Source organism: Patiria miniata, unplaced genomic scaffold, assembly GCF_015706575.1.
Source record: "Patiria miniata isolate m_02_andy unplaced genomic scaffold, ASM1570657v1 HiC_scaffold_16, whole genome shotgun sequence".
Classification (NCBI taxonomy): domain Eukaryota; kingdom Metazoa; phylum Echinodermata; class Asteroidea; order Valvatida; family Asterinidae; genus Patiria; species Patiria miniata.
Window position 1 is genome coordinate 10,570,776 of NW_024037054.1, and position 7,729 is coordinate 10,578,504.

Consider the following 7,729-nt stretch of genomic DNA (forward strand, 5'->3'; position numbering starts at 1 on the left):
ACTGGACATGTTTTTCAAAAAAAAATGTTTTTTGAGGTTGCATACTGCAACGAAAAACCATGTTATATCTATACTACAATTCAAGGAATCTCTGTCTGTCTGTCCGTCTGTCTGTCTGTCTGTCTGTCCGCCGATTATCTCCAGAACCGGGCACCGTATGGAGTTGAAAATCGGCGGGTGCATTGCTCCGGATAGCAGAATGTGCAGTGCCGAGTTTGAAGTGATTTGGACGAGCGGTTGTCGAAAAAGCTGCAAAAAAGCAGTATTTTCTGAAGCCTAGCGCGCCAGAATATAGCCTAGAACACCACGCACTGCTGTTCTTTTCAATTGTTTACGTCATGTTTGAGCAAGAGCGCGCCTGCTCAATATGACGCAACAATGCAAAAAGGACGGGAACATTGTAGGGCGATAGCACTGCACACCATGTCTTCGTACGTGAGTGGCATGCACGGGCACGGGCACGGGCACATGCATTTTGTAGTCAACTGAGCAACCATCACTGCACTGTATGTAGGCGGTCGACTGAGCAACTCTAATACAATATGGTATCGCCCTACAACTACGCCCTACAGTTGTAGGGCGATACCATATTGTCCAGTAGGGGTAAATATCAGTGCCGGGGGTTGACGACATTTTGTGCGTTTAACTTGCAAGTGTGCGTTCACACCATTGAATAATGTGCGTTATTTGCACGAGCTGCGGTTCTCAACTGCCCCTTCCGAACACGCACATTTTCGACTGGCCCTGCAAAAAAGCAGCATTTTCTGAGGCAAACGCGCCAGAATATAGCCTAGAACTCCGCGCACTGATGTTCTTTTCAATTGTTTACGTCATGTTTGAGCAAGAGCGCGCGTGCTTGATATGGAAAAAGGACGGGCACATTGTAGGGCGATAGCACTGCACACCATGACTTCGTATGTGAGTGGCATGCACGGGCACGGGCACATGCATTTTGTCGTCAACTGAGCAACCATCACTGCACTGTATGTAGGCAGTCGATACCATTGTACAGTATGGGTGAATAGCACTGCATACCATAATTATGTTTCCGTACGTGATGACTGCACGGGCACATGCATTTTGCAGTCGATTGAACCACTTTTGTAGGCGGTGGATTGAGCAACCTTACTCACGTAGGTGAGTAGCTGCACGGGCGTATGGGTGAATATCAGTGCCGGGGATAGCCTGGCGACATGTACAAAGTGCGCTCAACCTATGAGTGTGAGTTTAACCTGTGAAAACAACACAATTGAATCGTGTGCGTTGTTTGCATGATATGAGCATTTTGAAATTGCCCCTAACGAACAGGTGCATTTTTTGACGGGCCCTGCAAAAATGACGGGCACATTGTAGGGCGATAGCACTGCACACCATGTCTTCGTACGTACATATACATGAGTGGCATGCACGGGCACATGCATTTTGTACTCAACTGAGCAACCATCACTACACTGTATGTATAGGCGGTCGACTGAGCAACTCTAATACAATATTGTATCGCCCTACAACTACGCCCTACAGTTGTAGGGCGATACCATATTGTCCAGTAGGGGTAAATATCAGTGCCAGGGGGGAGGCGACATTTTGTGAGTTTAACTTGCGAGTGTGCGTTCACACCATTGAATAATGTGCGTTGTTTGCACGAGCTGCAGTTCTCAACTGCCCCTTCCGAACACGCACATTTTCGACTGGCCCTGCACTAGTCTTACTATAATTCCAGGAATCTCTGTCTGTCTGTCTGTCCGTCGATTATCTCCAGAACCGGGCACCGTATGAAGTTGAAAATCGGCGGGTATATTTTTCGGGACAACAGAATGTGCAGTGCAAAGTTTGAAGTTGTTTGGACCAGCGGTTCTCGAAAATGCTGCAAACAGCAGTATTTTCTGAGGCAAACGTGGCAGTATATAGCTTAGAACATAACACCCGCACGCACTGCCGTTCTTTTCAATTGTTTACGTCATGTTTAAGCTAAAGCGCGCGTGCTCAATATGACGCAAACAATGCAAAAAGGACGGGCACGCGCACGTGCACTGTAGGGCGATACACTGTCCAGTATGGGTGAATACTAAGGGAATAAATGTGTGCTCCGGAGGTTTTTATCACTCGTTTAATACCGCTTAGAGTCTGGGTGCTGATAATTACCCGAGCCGGAGGCGAGGGTAATTATCAGCACCCAGACTCTAAGCGGTATTAAACGAGTGATAAATACCGACCGAGCACATATTTATTCCCATTCATAAATACCTTATCCGTAAAAAAATTTCAAATAATTCGTTCAAAAAATCCCGATTTTGTCAACAAGTTCGCTTCATGCTTTTTGAAACATCCCTCTAGCAAAATAATGGAGTGTTCAGCTGGCGAGTAAGATGTTAACAACCCTTTTATGGAGATTGACGCGCGCGTAACATGTTCTGCGCGATGTCACGCAGAACGCACCTGGGGCGTTGCGTTTTGAATTTAGAACTATAAAATTCTGACTCGCTTGTAGTGTTGCGCATGCCTACGTGAGGATTGTGAACGTTCAACCAATGAAACGGTAAGAGGCACTGGATTTTTAGGAGTCCACATTTTATTGTGACACTGGAAAAGTGTTTAAGACCAGCTAGCCATGTCTTTATCATCCGTTTAATACCGGCCACGTAACGGGCTCTCGACCAATAGGAATAGCTAAACTGTCTGAGGTATTTATGAATAATGGATCAATGGGTGAATAGCACTGCATACCATGTTTTCGTATGTACACGGGCACATTATTTTTGCAGTCGACTGAGCGACCATTGTAGGTGGTCGAACTTCAAACTTGGCAAAAATTTGGACGTAAGTGTGCGTTCAACCTGTGAAAACAACACCATTGAATCGCGTGCGTTGTTTGCACGAGCAGTTCTCCAAAACTCTGCAAGTATGCAACCTATACCAGCGGCAAAGCAATTTGCGTTTCCCGAACATGCACATTTTAGACGGGCACTGCACTAGTCTTACTATAATTCCAGGAATCTCTGTCTGTCTGTCTGTCCGTCGATTATCTCCAGAACCGGGCACCGCATGAAGTTGAAAATCAGCGGGTATATTTTTCGGGACAACAGAATGTGCAGTGCAAAGTTTGAAGTTGTTTGGACCAGCGGTTCTCGAAAAAGCTGCAAAAAGCAGTATTTTCTGAGGCAAACGTGGCAGTATATAGCTTAGAACATAACACCCGCACACACTGCCATTCTTTTCAATTGTTTACGTCATGTTTAAGCTAAAGCGCGCGTGCTCAATATGACGCAAACAATGCAAAAAGGACGGGCACGCGCATGTGCATGCCATGTTTTCGTATGTACACGGGCACATTATTTTTGCAGTCGACTGAGCGACCATTGTAGGTGGTCGAACTTCAAACTTGGCAAACATTTTGACGTAAGTGTGCGTTCAACCTGTGAAAATAACACCATTGAATCGCGTGCGTTGTTTGCACGAGCAGTTCTCCAAAACTCTGCAAGTATGCAACCTATATCAGCGGCAAAGCAATTTGCGTTTCCCGAACATGCACATTTTAGACGGGCACTGCACTAGTCTATACTACAATTCAAGGAATCTCTGTCTGTCTGTCCGTCTGTCCGTCTGTCTGTCTGTCTGTCCGCCGATTATCTCCAGAACCGGGCACCGTATGGAGTTGAAAATCGGCGGGTGCGTTGCTCGGGACAACCGAATGTGCAGTGCCAAGTTTGAAGTGGTTTGGACTAGGGGTTCTCGAAAAAGCTGCAAAAAAGCAGTATTTTCGGAGGCAAACGCGCCAGAATATAGCCTAGAACCCGCGCGCACTGCTGTTCTTTTCAATTGTTTACGTCATGTTTGAGCAAGAGCGCGCGTGCTTAATTTGACGCAACAATGAAAAAAAGGACGGGCACATTGTAGGGCGATAGCACTGCACACCATGTCTTCGTACGTGAGTGGCATACACGGGCACGGGCACATGCATTTTGTAGTCAACTGAGCAACCATCACTGCACTGTATGTAGGCGGTCGACTGAGCAACTCTAATACAATATGGTATCGCCCTACAACTACGCCAGGGCTACAGTTGTAGGACGATACTATATTGTCCAGTAGGGGAAAATATCAGTCCCGGGGGGGGGGGGGGGGGTGACGACATTTTGTGCGTTTAACTTGCGAGTGTGCGTTCACACCATTGAATAATTTGCGTTATTTGCACGAGCTGCAGTTCTCAACTGCCCCTTCCGAACACGCACATTTTCGACTGGCCCTGCACTAGTCTTACTATAATTCCAGGAATCTCTGTCTGTCTGTCTGTCCGTCGATTATCTCCAGAACCGGGCACCGTATGAAGTTGAAAATCGGCGGGTATATTTTTCGGGACAACAGAATGTGCAGTGCAAAGTTTGAAGTTGTTTGGACCAGCAGCTCTCGAAAAAGCTGCAAAAAGCAGTATTTTCTGAGGCAAACGTGACAGTATATAGCTTAGAACATAACACCCGCACGCACTGCCGTTCTTTTCAATTGTTTACGTCATGTTTAAGCTAAAGCGCGCGTGCTCAATATGACGCAAACAATGCAAAAAGGACGGGCACGCGCACGTGCATTGCAGGGCGATACATTGTCCAGTATGGGTGAGTACTAAGGGAATAAATGGGTGAATAGCACTGCATACCATGTTTTCGTATGTACACGGGCACATTATTTTTGCAGTCGAGTGAGCGACCATTGTAGGTGGTCGAACTTCAAACTTGGCAAACATTTTGACGTAAGTGTGCGTTCAACCTGTGAAAACAACACTATTGAATCGCGTGCGTTGTTTGCACGAGTAGTTCTCCAAAACTCTGCAAGTATGCAACCTATACCAACGGCAAAGCAATTTGCGTTTCCCGAACATGCACATTTTAGACGGGCACTGCACTAGTTTGTATAATAGCCAATTTATTGGCGCGCGCCGTGCGTTGGGACGAATAATTCAATAACATGTGATCAATGATCCACCAATCAGATGACGGGGATTTATTCAGGTGTTGTATAATAAATTTGATATAACCGACGTACAGATCCTTGTCATTTGATTGGTGGAACTCACATTACGTGACATTCGTTATTGCTCCCATTCACGCCGCGGCTCAAAAGTAATATCCGCCCATGGGGAATGGGAAATACTATTAAACAGTTAGGATCAGTCTAGACTTGGCCAAGTCTGGGTTGCGCTCGGTCTGTGCCTAAATCCACTCACAGCGCATCAGTGATGTAGTGCCTTGATCTGGGCCTTGGCCTTAAGGCTGCCTTAAGGCTGGATTTTAGGGCCTTGGCCTTGGCCTCGAGGCTTGAGGGCTAAAGCCTTGGCCTTGGCCTTGCAATTTTGAGTCAAGGCTCTTCAAGGCCCATAGATTTTTTTGCATTTTCCAGATAAATCTGTTCCAAATTTTGCTGTTACCATTTTAATCGTATTACCATGGAGGAGGGAAACCCCTTGTAGATTTGCGTGTTGGGCACACTTCCACTTTTATATCATCACATGTTGTTACCATTGTAGTAGATTTGCTGCAAAAATATTCTGTACACTTGTGGGGTAATGAGATGATCACTTAAATTGCATACAATTATGGAATAGATCTGATTGGTTGTATGTCTCCCTGATAAGTGCTAAAGATTTGCATGTATCTGTTTTAGATAATGCTGATATTTCTGACCATGTTGGCCCGGCCCAGCAAATAAAAATTTCCCAAGTCAGTTTCTTGGATCCCCCTTTTGTTACACTCGGGAGAATTGTGCGTCAATATAGAAGTAAATCTTTATTTTGTTTTAGTTAAACCATATTGAAGACCTGAACTTATACCGGTACTTTAATAGATCTAATGCAGTCATAAAACGGTGTATGCGAGCATGTTGATTGCAATTTAAGACATGTTGTTCTTCTTAATGGGCGATTCGTGATGATGTGTCATGTGACTATAATTAGTTCTATATCAGTGGTCATTTTATAAAACAGGGCCTTGGCCTTAGCCTTGAGGGTTAAGCCTTGGCCTTGGCCTCGAGGCTTGAAGGTCTAAGCCTTGGCCTTGGCCTTGAGGGTCAAAGCCTTGGCCTTGGCCTTGAAGTTTAAGCCTTTGCTCCAACACTGCAGCGCATATCGCATACGTCCTTTACAGTACATAACGCGCGCCCTCATGCGTCGAATCCGGACCATCATGTTAAAAACGTACATGTACATGTTATTTTCAAGTAATGCATCAACCCAGACTTGGTCAATCTGCCAAGCGTACGCGCTGGTTTGTTCCACGTTTGTACACAGTCTATGGAAATTAATTCTCGATGTGATTGGCTTCTACCGAGTTCGGTAGAAGCCAATCATATCACAGTATTTCAGGTAATGAGCGTTATTATTCTTAAAAACGCGCGCAGATTGTTTTGATAATATTTCTAACACGCAATCAGTGTACAACACGCGTGTAACACGAGAACGTGTTCTCGAGCTGGTTGTTACGAACGCGCGGGTGCGTGTCGCATCGATATCCGGTTCGTTAGTGTGACGTCACCTCCAGCACTTTCTGCACGATTGGAACCGGAAGTTAACGCAGTTCGAGCGTTTGCAGCCAATGGGCGCTAGTAATCAGTGGTGCGTGCGCGTGTATGACGTTTTCACTAACGAGCCGGATAAAGCAATGCAAAATGGCCGACAATCGTCTGAATTTGTACTTAGGCCTATTCCAAATGAACGAGGACGACTCAGACATGCGGGGATGAAATTGCAGACCTGCACTAATGGTATTCTTTCTTATTCCAATCATTAAGGTATTAGCGGGAAAAAAACCCACAAAACAACCTACGAATCTGCACAGTCCGCCATTTTGTTCAAGCTGCACCTCGCCGAACCCTCCAACCGGGGAGTGAAAAAATCGATCCGCGAACGCCCTCTCGGGTCTGTTCGTCACGTTCGAGACCGCTGTTCTCGTGTCGGGTTAACCCGAGTGTTGTCAAGAACAGGGATTCGAAAACGCCCTTCGCGGAGAACGTACACGCATCCCATGGTGAGGAGTAGAAACAGGTACACGCACGCGTACGTTCGAATGCTTTGAAACGGCTCTGGGTATGAACAACACGAAGCGGTATCAATGGTTCTCAACATCTTTTACAGGTTAACCCCTTCCAATAAATATTCCCTTTTGTTTTGAATAACAATTGAATGTCGTATTCTTTATTAATTCAATCCAAGAGCAGCTGATCTTAGCATTGTCATCCCAATATAATGTGTTTGAAATCTACAAATTAACATTACGTTTTAAAACTTTTGCAGATTGTTATCCAGCCTTCATACCTACTGAAAATAATAAACGAGTCTTCGAAAAACGGTAACTTTGATTGGTCAAGCGATGTTGCTGCATATGCATAGAGATGTTGTTGCATATACATTGATGAATACAGGCGCGTGCACGCGAGGGGGGGGGGGTGCTGATGGCAGATTGATCAAGTCGGAATTGCTAACTTTTGCACCACAATATGCCAACCTCGTGCCCCGTGGGTACGATCTTGCAGCGCCATGTTGTTTCCCATCATGCCTTGCGCGATCGTAACCCCCTGGAATTGTGTAATTTAAATGTGCCAAAATACGGCACATTATAATTAGGGCTGCAGTTTATCCGTTTTACGTGCCGACGCCATCTTTAAAACGTTAAAAGTTGTGATTTTGAAGAATCAATCCTTTCAAACACAACGTTTGGACGTTGTGTTAATTAGCAAATATTTGTAT